We start from the raw sequence: 16,336 nt of genomic DNA on the forward strand, positions 1-16,336 counted from the left end.
TGCCTTAATTAGAAACATTTTTAATTGTTAAAAAATTTAGAAATTATTCAAAGGCTGACTAATATTGAAGTTGGATGATTACTTTTAAGTCAAAGATTAACTCATTTCTCACTTTCCATTAATATATCAACGAACTTTGTCTCGACTCGGATATATTAATTATTTAATACCATAATATAAATATTTTATTATGTTAAATATAATCAACAGGGGTAGTTTAAAATTTAGACTTGTAAAAGGATGACAATACAATTAGTGACTTATCATCACTTCCTTGAATAATAATTCTATTAATCTGTTCGGTATTAATATTACATATTATTTATGAAAAAATTAAATATCACTAATTGTACGAAGTGACTTTTCAATACATAATTTCAAATCACATATTGAAAAAAATGCCTTAACTGTTTCGGATATCGGAACTTCTTCAAAAATCTGATGATTGATTCATCAATTGCTGTGCCTATATATAACAAAAATGTGATGATTAAGATAATCTTAATATTTTTCTATTCTCAAGATTTGTAACATGGAAAATAGTCGCAAAATAGTTGCAAGAACAGAATTACAAACAGACATATAATACAGAAAAGCGTAACTTGAGGCTTTAAAAGTTTAGTCTTATCTCTAGAGTAACAATAGCTTGGTAATTTTTAACGAGTTTCTTCATAAATACACAGTTATTTTTTAAGGTTCCACATACGTCACCACCGCTACACTTTCAAAACTTAATAAATATTAAACCTTTAGTACACACAAGAATCTTTTATAACATTATTCATGTAGATGTTAAGTTCCAAGTCCCTTATATTTTGAAGTGAAGACTGATTTATTATAGAATACACTGCAGAATCACTTATTCGTTTAAAGCAATATACTAATTTAAAAAATAATTCTAATCGTTACTTCAAGGGAAAATTGATTAATTTTTTGAATAAAAAATATATATTTATATTGGTTTCTTTGATAGGGGGAATTAAGCGAAACTGCAAAACTCTCTTGCATTAGGTTAGGAAAGGACATTTCATTTTTCAGGCTCAAGCAGACGTTACTTCATTTTGTTGAACAACTGCAGGAAAAATTTCTTCGTTAGCAGTAATAACTCTATGATTAGTGAATCATTAAATTGTTCATAATTTTGTAATCTACAGCAAATTCCCAATAAATTATAATGGTAAAATATCACTATAAATCTAAATCATAATATGGGTTAATACGTCATTTTCAATAATTATATTTTTTTGAAAATGTATCATGGTTGATCATAAAATATAAATTTTAGTAAACTAATAAATAATTTAACACATGACATTTTCTCGAATACAATATATTATATGCATTTTAGAACCGGAGCAAAATTTTCCTAAAATAAAAAAGATTGAAGGCTGATAAAATCTTATTTAAAAATCAAATTTCATCTTGGATTTACTATTTATATACAAGAATAACAAAAAGTTTTTACATTTTTAATAGCTTTTCAATTTTAAACTTAATTTTCATATTCCTTGGTGGCCTAAAAAAAGACATTTGAATTTTCCCAAAATTTTGAAACATAATCTTTAGCTTCTTTATAAATATTATATTGCCATTAAACAATATCTTATAATTTAAACCCATAACAAAATTTCTTACAAAAAATCTTACTTATAAAATTCCAAGAATTTCTTTAAAATATTCTTCGACCGTCAGAAGGAAGTAGACTAGATGCATAATTCATCCATAGGATTTCAAAAAGCATAAATTTCATATTTTTATCCAACTAAAGGAAACAAAATGCCTTCATGTATCAAAGAGTACTGTTTTATGTATATTTAGGATTGGGATGAGGTATATTTTGAATTCTGTGGGCGACTTTAAATCTTGAGTTTTTTTTTTTTTTTAATATTTAAATCTTTGCAAAGTATTTCTTGATACTTCGAATGGATAAGATGGCTTATTCAGAAATGTTATATTCAAAAAATAAATTTACAAGGGTAGTTTGATTTTTTTATTAAATTTTCTTATTCGAATAAAATTATGAAAGTTTAAAAAGGCAAGATATATTGAATTTTCGAATACAATAATTTGAATAGAAACTAGATTTTCAAAAATATTTTTTTCTCAACCGCTTATACATTTAAAATTTTCAATATTTTTAATACATAGCAGTTTGACTTTAATTCTTTATTTCATTTTAACAATTTCCTTTTCATAAGTATTTCAAAAATAGTGCTGAGTTACAAGTAAAAAAAAACTATTACATTAAAGCTGCTAATATATTTTTGTATATTATCTAAAATATATTTATTTAGAGATGTATTTCTTATAATATTAACCGAACGAAAATATTTCAAGCTCAATAAAATCACTACAATTTTTGGATAATAAAATTACCTAAATGATCACAATTTTAAAATTTAAATGCGGTAGGAGTAATTTTACATGGAAAAATAATCAATATATCTATGAATAAGATTGAAGTAATTTGTGTTTCTCACATCAGATGGCGTAGTTTTGTTTATTATAGTGAAACAATTTTAACCTTTACTTGGATATATGTAAATAAATAGTTTCACTTCTGCCTTATAAGAGTGCGGTAGTATCAATTTCTTTCTATTCTTATAATGTAACGTAACTTCCTTTGAATCAGGGATCGGACTATTTAGAAAAGTTCAGTCTATGTGTATATTCCATTGCTCTCCCACTTTGCTATGTACATTCTATAAAACTCTTACTGATTTTAATTAAAAACATTTTATTCTGTATCCATTTGAAAATTTTGAATTTTTGTCCGCACAATTTCAATAAACAATATATTTCTGAGGAAGCGATTTTTTAATTTTATTTTCAAAAATTTGTATTTATAATTTGATAATTAATATTGTAATTAAAAGCACGTGAAAAATATATCAATATTTTTTTATCTGTTTAATGAAAACGGATTTATTTTTAAACATCAGATAGAATGCATCACAATGTGATCTTCAAAATATATTTGAAATTATGAGCGTTTAATACTATCGTATAAAAAATAGTTTAAATCTTATAAAAATCAACATTTATCTTCTAAATAATCCCGTACAAATAGACTGTATCCCCTTTCGAATATAACCTATTGTTGTGCTTTACATTTACAAATCACAATAAATACACATACGAAGCGAAATCATAAAAAAACGTCTACGTATAAAAAGATTGTACAGTAAACATTTGTGTTTGAAGAATGTAATGAATAACAATACCAGATTCTTGCATGATGTAATACCGTTGTTTAAAAAATATTTTTGAATATCAATTCGGTCAATGAAAGCATTCCTTTCAATAGAAAATTTTATAAATACTTTACTAGAAGAATTTTCGATAAACGTTTCTTTAATTCTTTGAAGCTCAAGTATCTATTGTATCAAAATTGGATAAAAGCCCATTGACCCTTTTCGATAAACAGTAATGACAATTATATATTATCTTCTCTATTATCTCCTTTCCATTTCTTATACGCCTTAGGAAAATCTTCCCGATTCCGCCTTTAATCTCAAAACATTAGTCCATTTACAAATAAGGAAAATATTTTCATTTCGCATGTTTTCAAATTTTATTATATATTGATATATAGTTTGCTCTTTCCTCTTGATTTGATTTTCGTTTCTTTCATAATCTTTCCTTCTTTAGATTTATTATTTTTTCCATCATAAATTTTCATTTTTATCCTTATAAAGATTTACAACCAACCTTTCTTTTAATTTTGATTTGGGTAAACTTCACAATTTTCTATTCTCAAAAGTATTCCCCAGGTCAGTTAGGAATGTCCTCTTATACTTTATAATTCCGTTCAAATCTTTCTGTAAAGCTTAATTTTATAGGAAACAAACAAACAACAACAACAAAAAAAAAGATCCCTACAGGCTTTTTCTATGAATTCCAGATTTCTATTATTATTTTTACCACCCGATATCTCAATTTCATTTCCAAATAGTGGTGCCAAAACAATATTACTATATTGTTTCTGTTATTAATTCTGTTATTAATCAGTAACAATATTACTATATTGTTTCTGTTATTAATTCTGTTATTAATCTGTTATTAATTAGTAACAATATTACTATATTGTTTCTGTTATTAATTCTGTTATTAATCTGTTATTAATTAGTAACAATATTACTATATTGTTTCTGTTATTTCTGTATTCTGTTATTAAATCACTATAGAAGTTATTTTCTCAACTGCAATACAAAATAAAAGTTAAAAAAAATTCTATTCAAAACCTGAAATTTATATGCATGTATAGCACTGAACTAAGATATTGCCGGGTGAGTAGGAAAATGTGTAGACAGTGGAAGAGAATGGTTAAGGGAGAAAGATGAAAACTTGTACCCACCAACAGGTTAGTGATCAGGTTTTAAGCCGTTTTCTCTGGCACACTACTTCTGCTTTGTTACATCTGTTATGCGCGAGTAATGTTGGGGTCAATGACCTGAATGTTAAATGCATATTCCAGGAACCTATATATTCTGTTTTCTCAGAAAAATACATGCATATATAGAAGCTGTTTTAACAGATTAAGCTTGGTATAAATGAAAAATAAAGCTATAAAATGAAAAATAGAAAGCATCTTTGAATAAATAAATAAATTAGAGCATTTCTTAAACATTATGTCCTTTATATTCTCTATTTTGACAAAAATATACTACATGGAGCTTAGATATATATATTTTTTATAATTCTTGTATAATATATTTTATTTATTATCATTCTTTGATCAAGCACCTTAATTAATTAATTTTGGAAATAGATGACACATCATTTTGTATTTTAAATTATACATTTTCGCTTATATTACGCTACTGCGTATTTATGGAATCTATTGTCGCATCTGAATTTTTTATTTGCCAAATTCGTCTAAGAACGTCCTTTATTGGGCTAAACATTTTTCATTTTATTTGGTTCATACTGATGCCCAAAGAATAAATGTTTTGCAAGAAAAATTACACAAACTAGCACGAAATGTATTTTTAACCCTTTATCTACTTTATATTATGAGCAACTGAAAATTTCTTCATAAATATATTTTTGTTAGCTGCCACATTGATAATTAAAGAATATACAAGAAAAAAATATCCTTGGTGCGAAATTTAATTTGTTAGAACTAATTAATTAAAGTGGTACTTAAATGTACCGTCAGTACACTATGTATAAATTTCCTTATAATAGAAAAAAATTACGAATGATATTTCTAATGAAATTTAACCTCTTAAAAATGCTCAATAACCAAAAAAACACACATAAGAAAAAAATAAGAAATTATCAAATTGACATAATTTTATTTTGTACATAATAAAGGTAGAAATTCACATTTGATGATAATCATATCACTTTTTTTTTCATTTACGCACAAAAATATATTACAAGTTGAGCATTTTGAATGTGATTTTGATTGAATATTTTTGAGTTCACAGAATTCACAACGTCCTCGATTCGACACGAATGTTGACCAATGGTATCCTCTATTTTCTAAACAGATATCATTAGAGACAGACAAATTTCCTTTTCTTCTCTTTTTCTCATAAAAAATTTGTTCATCTCCATTAGGTTTAGGTCTCCCTTTTCGTTTTGGTTTTGATTTTGTTAGTAATTCTTTGATAATGCAGCGCTTATATTCGTGGGACGACATTTTCTCATGACGCACTTCCACATATGCAATATATGAATTTACATATGCCATTTCTAGCATAGCAAAAAAATGCCTGTGCCATCATTTTTTTTGATTTCCTGTCCTTATTATAAATAGCAAGTAACATGCCGGCTTTATCAATTCCCCCCATGTATCCATTGTAGTCTTTTACAACAATGGGTGCGGTAACGTCAATTTTGGTACCATCTTTGAATCTCCTTTGGACTTTGCAAGTAAAATCTAGCTTATTTTTTTATTCGGAATGCAAAATTCACATTCAATACTAACGTTTTTAAATGCTCTTTACAGTGTTAATTAAAAAAAAATATCTATAATGGAAATCTATAAAAAATACTAAAACATATTGCTACACTACACTTTCATAATTGCATTATAACAAACAGAAATACTATAGATAATTACATGGACAAAATGAAAACAAGTTTTTCTCCAATACTATGTGTACTGGCGGTACTTATAAGTACCACCGAATAATTCGACGGTTAATCACATTACATAATCTGTTATAATGATTGGGCAAATAATATTCTTAGACAATACAGAATGAATAAAAAAAATACAACACTTAAATTTGGTTTGATATTATATATTTATAGCAAATAAAAGATAAGATCGGCAATCCGTACAAATTGGCAGCAAAAGAACGCAATGTCCGTACGAAAATAGCTTTCTTCCTCGCAAAATTCATCAGCCTAGAATAACTACTGCCATCTATCTTGCAAAATTAGAGTTAAAAGAGTGTTTCTAAAACGTACCATCAGAATTTAAGTAATGGTTGTTGTGTTATAAAGTTATAAGTACCGTCAGTAGATAAATGGTTAAACGGAGATGCAATCAATTTTATTATTTTTTTTGTATGGTTTGTTGTTAATTTTTATTCAAAATTTTACTTTTCATAAACTTTTTATTTACTTTATATGATAAATTAAAATTTATTAGAGATAATTGTCTGGAGGTTGAAGCATTGGTTTAAATTAATATGCACATTGAAATGACACAAAACGTTTAATGTTAATGATTTTTTTTTTTCATTTTCTCGTATATGAAGTATAGAGGAAATATTGCAATCGTTAAATTTGAACTCGAGATTTTGACAAATCTCAACGTTTCAGACCTCCTTGAGTCCCAAAACACATTTCTGGCATTAAGTCTCATTCTGTCTATCAATAAGTCCATTTACTTGTCTGAAAGTAATCACAACTCAAAAACTCTGATCTAAATTTGGCACGACTTAAGACCGAAATTTTAAAAATTTGAAGTAAATCCATTCACTGTCTGTTTGGATGTTTGGATACAAGTATACTCGATAATTAAAGGACGCAGACTTTTTAAAATTAAATTTAGTGCAACGGTTCAGCATCTAAAATATAGATTCTTATCAATTTTTGAACCAACTTTGTCAAACGGTTGATCGTCTGTCGGTCTGTATTTTTGTACGCATGTAAATTCAATGACTTAAATCTTTGAGATCTTTTTACTACAACTGTAGGTTCGTGTCAAATTTTGATTGATTAATCGCTCGGGAATAAGTCGTCCAATTTGAGTAGTCGCACTAAATTCACGTAAAAGATCTGTAATTAATAATTATCATGCAAGGTATTCGCTGCTTTATCCAAGGTCCATAAATTTATGCGAGTTATGGAATATATATAAAAAAAAATGGAGAATATGTGAGAAAGTGTTGGCCAAACTATTATTGCTGTTTTAATTATAGGCGTTTGTAACAAGTCATCTGTAAATTCATGGAGAAATGGTTATTTAAATATTGTAATATAAAATAACTACTCCAATTTATTTGCATTTCAAATTTTTTCTTAGATTGGGGACTGTTGCATTGATCATTATCTCTTATAACTTGATCAAATTTTCATGCTTCACAAAAAATGATAAACTTTTAAAAATTATTTTCGCCATTTCCGTTTTATAATTCACAATGCATTTAAAAATAATAAATTATTAAAAAATCCAATTTTCAAAAATTTTGCTCTGAATGAAGTCTGTCAATTTAATATAGAATTTAATTATATAATATATTTCGGCTTCAACTATTTGAAAGTTAGCTAATAAGGAATTTCTTGACAAGAACTCGTATTTTCATAATTTAGAAATCAATAAGTTTGCCGGAGTTCTGGCCTATCGGTAGCACGTCTTCCTAGTGATCTGGGCATCCCGGGTTCGAGTCCTAGTTCGGGCATGATTGTTCTTTACCCTGTGTTCTATCCATGTTTAAAATGTATTTCACATGATGAAAGAGCCCCCCCCCCCCTGTAAAAAGGGGTCGTGTAAGTGAGTGTCATCTTCATATGAGCTAGAAGTCAGGTTTCTGCCCTCGAGTTCTCAAGGGCTTTTACTCATAGAGTTGATTCAACTCTATGCCTTTACTCTCAGAAGCTACTGCACATTCTGGTTAAATCGCTGAGAGTTCATCAGCGGACTAGTAAAAGTGCCATAAATAACAACAACAATAAGTTTGGATTAAATCCACTATATGCGATAAAGAAGATACAATAAACAAATATATTATGATATCTTATATAATATTGTTGTTTATAATACATTTTAAACAACAATAACGTATAAATTTTTTTCGAAACATTTATCATATATATTCATTTTATACGCAGCTATTTAAACTAGTATTAAAATCTCAAAGTTTCATCAGTTCGGAAGATTTGTTATGAAATCGATAGATAACACCAGCCTGCAACAATTTCTTGTTTTAAAAGTGATCGTTGTTTTTTATGTATTTTCGCATGCTTATTTCAAAAATAATATCATTTTTTACGTATCACGTACAGTTTGTTTGAAAAGTATATTTTTAAATAAGTAAAAATACACAGATTTTTTGCAATTTGAATAGGATAAATTAATAAAGTATGTATGTTTATTTGTTTAAATAAATTCTGAAAACCTCTTACTTCATTGAAATTAAATAATACATTTATATTGAATAAATACTTACAATTATATTTAAAAAAAAACCTTTTATTTTAAAATTCAAAACATAGATGGCAGTTGGATTTCACCGTGAAAAATGAAGTACCTGAAAAATTTAATAAAGCCGAATTAAATGACTTAATTCGTGATTTAGGTTTAACTAAAGAAAATGCAGAATTATTAGGCTCTCGGTTAAAAGAGAAAAATTTATTAACGACACTTATGTCGTTTAGTTGGTACAGGAATCGAGAAAAGCAATTTTTATCATTTTTCAAATCTGATAACTTCTTGGTTTATTGTGCTGACATACCTAGTTTGTTACATGAATTAGAAGATAATATTCCTTATAATCCGAATGATTGGCGACTATTTATAGATTCCTCAAAGAGGAGTCCAAAAGCAGTTTTATTGCATAACGAATCTGAACTTGCTTCAGTTCCAGTTGCACATTCCGTTTTCATGAAAGAAACATATGAAAGTATGGAGATGCTTCTCACTAAAATAAAATACACTGAACACAAGTGGGCAATATGTGGTGACTTAAAGGTTATAGGTCTGCTTCTCGGGCAACAAAGTGGATTTACTAAATTTCTGTGCTTTATTTGTGAATGGGATAGCAGGGACAGAGAAAGTCAATGGATAAAAAAGATATGGCCGAAGAGACAAGAATGGATTCCTGGTAAGAAGAATATTTTAAATGAATATTTAATAGATCCACAAAATATTTTACTGTCCCCACTTCACATAAAATTGGGACTCGTAAAACAGTTTGTGAAAGCTTTGGATAAAGGCGGAAAATGTTTTGAGTATCCTTATATCGAAGTTCCCAAAATTGTCTAGCGCTAAAATTAAAGAAGGTATATTTGATGGAACGCAAATAAAGAAATTAGTTAAAGATTCCAATTTTGAACAATGTATGACAAATAGAGAGAAGCAGGCTTGGGTTGCATTTAAAGATGTCGTAGAAGGTTTTTTAAGAAATGAGAGAAAAGAAAATTACAAAGAACTTGTAACTAAGTTATTACGTACTTATCATCTCTTAGGGTGCAATATGAGCATTAAAATTCACTTCCTTCACTCACATTTGGAATACTTCCCAGACAATTTAGAAAAAATGAGTGACGAGCAAGATGAAAGATTCCACCAGGATATAAAGGAGATAGAACGCAGATATCAAGGACGGTGGGATGTTAACATGATGACGATTACTGTTGGTCTTTAAAAAGAAACAGTGATGTGGACCATAACCGAAAAACCCGCAAAAAGAAGCTTTTTGACTTCAAGAAAAACACAAAAGTTATCATAATATTGTAAAAGAACAGCATTATTGTGTTAAGTTAATAGTAACTACAGTTGCAACTGTATGCAATATACTGCATTTTATTAATTTTTTCATTGTCATTTGTAAAACATCCTTACGTGTTACATAAAATTTAGTTTGCATTTTGGAATGACATCATCATTGCTGATATAAATCAATTAAAATTTTACAAACAAAAATTTTTTTCTTTTTTTTGCAGGCTGGTGTTATCCATAATTTAATTTGAAAAATGCTTCCAATGTTCATTTCTAAAAATTGATAAAAGGACCTCTATTTTTATATTCATTTAATGAAAATGAAACTTATACAAATAGCTTTACTTTGTATTATTTATTAATTTATTTGGTTTTCTTTTGAAGAAAATTAAATTGATTGATTGGATTATTGTGTAGAGCTCTCAAATGCATGAGAAACTTGCCTATCTCTATTTATAATAACGATGGATGCATGTTAATATTTGCGTGAGCATGTTGGGACTCTACAGGCCAGTATGTTTGATTTAGAGCCACCAAAAAATCAGATATATACTTTGTAAAGCGTAAATTACCATCTCAAAGTGATTTTTTTCGAAATTTTAATTAGAATTTTCATTAATTAAAGATTACTGCGAAAACATGCCAAACTTTCGTTTAAACTTCTGAAAATATTACATTAGAATATGATACCAAATATCATCAGAATTTTTGTCGCATTATTTTTCTGTCTATTTTTAATTAATTTAAAAAATATTTTAAGATTATTTTAAAATAATGTATTTATTTCATTGTTGAAGTGAAACTCGCAGTTAGCATTGTTGCTTCTAATATTTCTTCCCTTTTTTTTTTTTTCCCATTGCTAAGATCAAAATATGAAGGTTTTATTTTTCCATGTTTAGTAGATTTCAGTATAAGGTGTACTTTTAATACATTTTTGATATTTTTTATATTAAAATTAAGGTTTAAGTTTAGAATCAGGCAATGGTCTAAAAAATTTAAAGTCCTCCCATTCAATATAATGCTGTCTTTTTCTGAGGTATTATTGGATGGTATACAGCTGTAGACTGAAAATTAGGGAAATGGAAAACATAATGAATAGAACTATGTAAGACTTTTGAAATAACGTTAGTTATATGTTTATAAAAATGTGAAGTTTTTAAAAATAGTTTCTAAAATTTTCGATAGGAACGAATTGAAAATTTTAGCAATCATTAGTTTGGTCGAACCAACTGGTATCCAAAGGCGGCTGATTGGATGAGAGAAATGGAAGTAAAATGTACCAATGTAATTTTAAAAATGCATGCGCAGGTTTAATTTTATATGCAATCAGTTTTATGATATATGAAAATGTGTGTTTACGAATTGCAATTCTTCAGGGCGCAAGTTCACAGCAATATGTAATTATATACAGAAAAATTAAGCAGTCTATTTTGATTAGTTACATGGGATGTCAGCAAAAATATACATTTATTTTAAATAATGCAACGACAACAAGTCTATCAACAGCAATCTTTAAAAAAACCTTTCAGCAAGTGTATACTGAAAGAATTAAATTAATTAGCTGTCATTTCAGATATTATATATAACATGAATTTTGTTACTAAATAACAAAAGTAATTTTAGCTTTGAATTTTGAGCATTAAATTTTAAATATTCTACAAGAAGAAGAATCTACTGATAGCATTCGTAATTCAAATTTTATTGAAAAGTCATTTGGCATGACACAGAATCAAGATTTTTCATTTTTAAGTTTTCAGAAGAAAAAAAAAATGATCTTTATATCTTTATCTTATTGCCACTGATTGTACTTGCGTAAGGTATTGCTCTGTGTTTCAAATTTAATTTAATTTAATCACAAAAATTAAAACCAAAAATTTTGCTTTGCATGTAAATAATCATGTTAATAAATGCTAATAACTTAATTACGAAATAAAAAGTATTTATCCTTTATAATGAGGTACATTTTTATTGTGAACATGTTTGATTAAAGACGGCTAATATGAATTTTCCTGTAATTCAGAATCAATCGTATATTGTATAATTCTATCGTTGCGTTGATATCTGTTATATTGTATACTTGTAAAAATACTTGGTAAATTGTGATGTTTTATCTTTGTATATACACAAATATTTAGTTACAAGCCTATTTATTTAAATCGACTCTGCCATTGCATTCCATCTTTTTCTACATCAATGGATTTTGGTATAGAGATAGAGAATATGTCAATTTGAGATCCATACCCTAGTGGTAAATGTATCTATATGTTAAATGGTGACAACGCACTTTACACCATCGCATAAATGGTGAGTAGAGACAAATTTGTAGTCGATTCACTCATCATTGGTTTCATTCATAGTCTTCTCTGTTCTTAAAGAACCAAAAATAACACTTTGTTATCTATCATGAACTTGCAACGGCAAGTGACGAGGCGAAACATCAGCATGAAAGAATAGATACTTCATTGGCGCTGACCACTCACTATCGACGAATGTGAGAACGGGCATTCGATATCTTGCAGTAGAATGCGTAAATGCTCCTCACGCATGTTCACTAGTGATGAAATAAAACACAAGCTTGAATATGTAAATATACAAAAATAGGTGAATTGTACCTTGATAGTGATATGCTACGGTTGACATTAAACGGAAATCACAGATTTCTTCACTAAACGAATTCTGCAAATTTTACTAGATTGAAATAAAAAAACGCTATTGGATATTATGTTTGCCATAAAAATTTTAGTATTAGTCTCAAAAGTAATATTTAAGATGATTATTACAGATTGTAGTTAAAATTTTTTGACACTGAAGATATATAAAGATTTAAAGCAGTAGCATATTAAAAAACTAATAGGAAAGTACACAGATCTCGAAGCTTTAAACAGTGAAGTTATAATTGGAAAGATATATGTATCAAAATCTTTATAGTTTTAAACATATTTCATTTTATTATTTTTTTTATGTTTTGAGAGAGAGAAAATGGCTAATATTTCAAATGTAGAAAAATGGAATGTAATTCAGGCCACCCCAAGATGAAATTCTGTAATCAACCAAATAATCAAATTGGTCACTCACTTGGTTCTTGTCCGTGAATAAATCTAGACAATTTTTAAAGGCAGTAAAAAGAAAATAATTCAAATAAAATATTAAAAATAAAGCTCTAAATAATGCATTTGCAACTTTTACATTTTCGAAACATTTTTCTATCAAATCTATTTTTATTCAGGGTAACACTACAAAACTCTAGAAAAAGGGTGTATATTTTTCATCTCTTCTAAAAATAATGATGTTAAAGCCTTGGAATCTTTTGCAGACCATAAAACGATTTAAATAGCTTCTCTCCATGGATTTCATGCTGGATATTTTTACAGTTCCCCATTTCCTGTAGATAAACCAATTCTACATTTCTAGATGTGAGATTCGAATATATATTTTTTTGTGTTCGTGCGTAGAAAAACGTATACAATATTACATTTTTGATTTTCTCAGAGCAAGTTTTCTTTCATCTTTGAAAGTGTTGAATATATCTATTGTAGTTCCCATGATAAAACTTTCAGCGATTTTCTGATAAATTGTAAAAATATATATAGATAGATTGGAACATATTTTTGACAAAATGGTCGAAGTATAAAATACGATAGATTTGAAGATAGAGGGAGCAAATATTTCAAACTTTAACTGTGGTAACCAATATCAGTACATAGAAAATAAATAAGACATATTATTTTCATATATGTATAAATTTTTACATTAATTAATATATAAAACTAAAATGCAAAATAAATTGAAGCTAAATTAAGAAAAATTTGCTTATTTACTATAATTATGAAAATTAAATAATTGCAGAATGCACATTTTCTTAGCTTAAATTCCATTATTAAATGTTAAAGAAATTTTGATTGAAAGTACAAATCTTATGTTCACAACTGTTAATTTTCCAGATCTACGCAGATTAAATTAAAACCATATTACTTCGAAAGGTTTAGATAACCTGGGAAATTCTCAATTCAGGAAAGTTTAAAACAAGTTTCTTCTATCAAAAATGCTGGAGAAAAATCAATATTTTCAAACGCAAGACGTAATATCCATAAAAATTCTTTGATTACTGTCTACGATTTTCTAAATACCTAAACAAATTAATGAGTTTTATTTCTTTGTATCTATGGGTAAAAATATCATCCATAAATGTATTGTTTTGAAATGAAGATATCCATAATTTCTTAAATGAGCACATTTATCAAAGATGAAACTGAACGAAACTAGCCCTTGCTTGTCATTACAATAAAGGGATTTTAAAGTTGAGCTATTGTTAAAATTCACGGCTAATGTATGTCCCAATCCTTCGATACAAAAAACACAGAAAAAAAAATTAAAAATTCCTCCAAATACGCTATAGTGATGAATAAGGGCAGGACTAGTTTCGGCCATTCGAAGTACATTGCATGTAAATTCTATATACGTTAATTGAATTTTATTCAAAAACTTTATGTGAAAATTTATCTATGCATGAAAAGTTTGTTTCTGCGAATACATTAAGAGTAATTAATTTATATTAATTACACTTAATAAGTAAGAGTAATTTTCCCGAATACAAGATTTTTGTAAGGAATACGGTAAGAAAGAATAAGCGACTTGCTTTCTCTTTTTTTCGATATCTTATTTCAGCGGTTTGGTACACTATTTAGCTGTGAAAATAGGCTCACAGTATTTGATTAACTGCCACATGATTCTGAGTAAAGCAAACTCTTTAACACATGCATCTGAAGGCTAACAGAATCTGGTTTATAAATTCCGAAAATTCCTATGAGAATAAGGAAAAAAATTTGATTCACCCTCTTTGTTAGATTAATTCTCTTTGCATAATCTACTGTCTTCATTTTTATAAGTGAACGTTATAAATTAAGCAATTTGCTCTCACTTACGATACGTTGCTTTTCATATGTATATCTATGACGTTCAGAATCTGCTTTGGAAGTTTAAATTTGTAAAAAAAATCATAATAGCGAAAGTGATTTAAAAAAAAATGATTCAGAATCTCTTTCAAAAGAACTCTCTTGGTGATTTGCGTGATCACCACTTTGTAAATATAATAACTTAAACAGTTAAATTAACTTTCACAGATATACCGTAACGTGCACAAAATTCATCTCGCGAATTCGAAAATAAAACCAAACAAAAAATTTAATTTTAGAAGAACTTATGGAAATTTTAGAACAATTTATGGAATACATACTTTAAGAGATGTTTTTCAGAAGGCTTCTCGAATCTCCACTTTATACAAGTAAATTCCTTTTTATTGAGTTAGCATTTGTATAATGTGGCTCTGCTGTTTTCACTATAGTCCAAATTTCTTTATTGATAAACAACTTCAAGGTAATTACAATTACTGTTTGATTTCTAGTTGCTGTATTGCATTATGGGTCTTTTCTTAGCACATTGGGGCCTCATTAATTAAAAAAGATTTTTATATTCAGAAAATTTCCTGGTTCAAAATAAAGGGCACAAAACTCAAAAGACTCGCGACATGGTAGTTAGTGAACTATGAAGCGAACCGGCTTTGGAACGTAAGGATGAATATTAAAACTGATGTAGCCTGCCACTTTTTTTTTTGGTAAAACTAGTGTATCAAGCGTTAACTTTACGAGTCTAGTTGGGCAATATTTCCTCTTTTCTCAAACTAATATGGCACGTTGCAATCGCTTTTAGTAATCCAAGTTCAGAGAATCATAGTGCATAGCTTACCATCAAGGAATCATCCCACTTTCCGTATAAATAAATGATGCCTGAGTTGTGATTGTTATTGAAATTTTATTATTGATGAGTTTTTTCGACTGTTTGAGTGGCGATGATTCAATAAGCAAATTTCCGGATCACAGTTTTTTTTTTTATAGATTTTACATCTAACATTTGTGTCGGCGCTGCCGAGCTTTTTCAATTCTTATTTCTCATCAGAAAAATTAATAAGGCAAAGACTGCCCTTTTAGTAAATAAATGTAAACGAAAATAATTGGCATGACACCATATTTAAATTTTTTGATAACATTTAATTGACGTAGGACGAAACATAACATATAAGAACACTATTACAAAATTTAGTACGTTAACATCATAGAACTTTCCAACATCCAACAGCCTTCTCTCGGCCCCGTCTCTCCCGCCGTCCTTCTTCTCTACACTCTTCCCTTCAGTTCGTTTTCTGGTTCTAATCATCCGCAGCGCCCTCACAATTTGATTATATTATATATTTTAATTAAGAAAGGTGGCATATTATTTAAATTTTCATCTTCACTACGAATAACAAGGAATTTTGTAAACTTGACAATTCATTCTGATTTATATTCAGTGTAGTCTCGAAGCCGATGTTTTTAACAAAAGATCACATGAAACAGAGAATAATGATTTGGTCCTCGATGGCATCGCACAACACGGACT

This window comes from Argiope bruennichi, chromosome 3 (genome assembly GCF_947563725.1).
Source record: "Argiope bruennichi chromosome 3, qqArgBrue1.1, whole genome shotgun sequence".
Taxonomy (NCBI): Eukaryota; Metazoa; Arthropoda; class Arachnida; order Araneae; family Araneidae; genus Argiope; species Argiope bruennichi.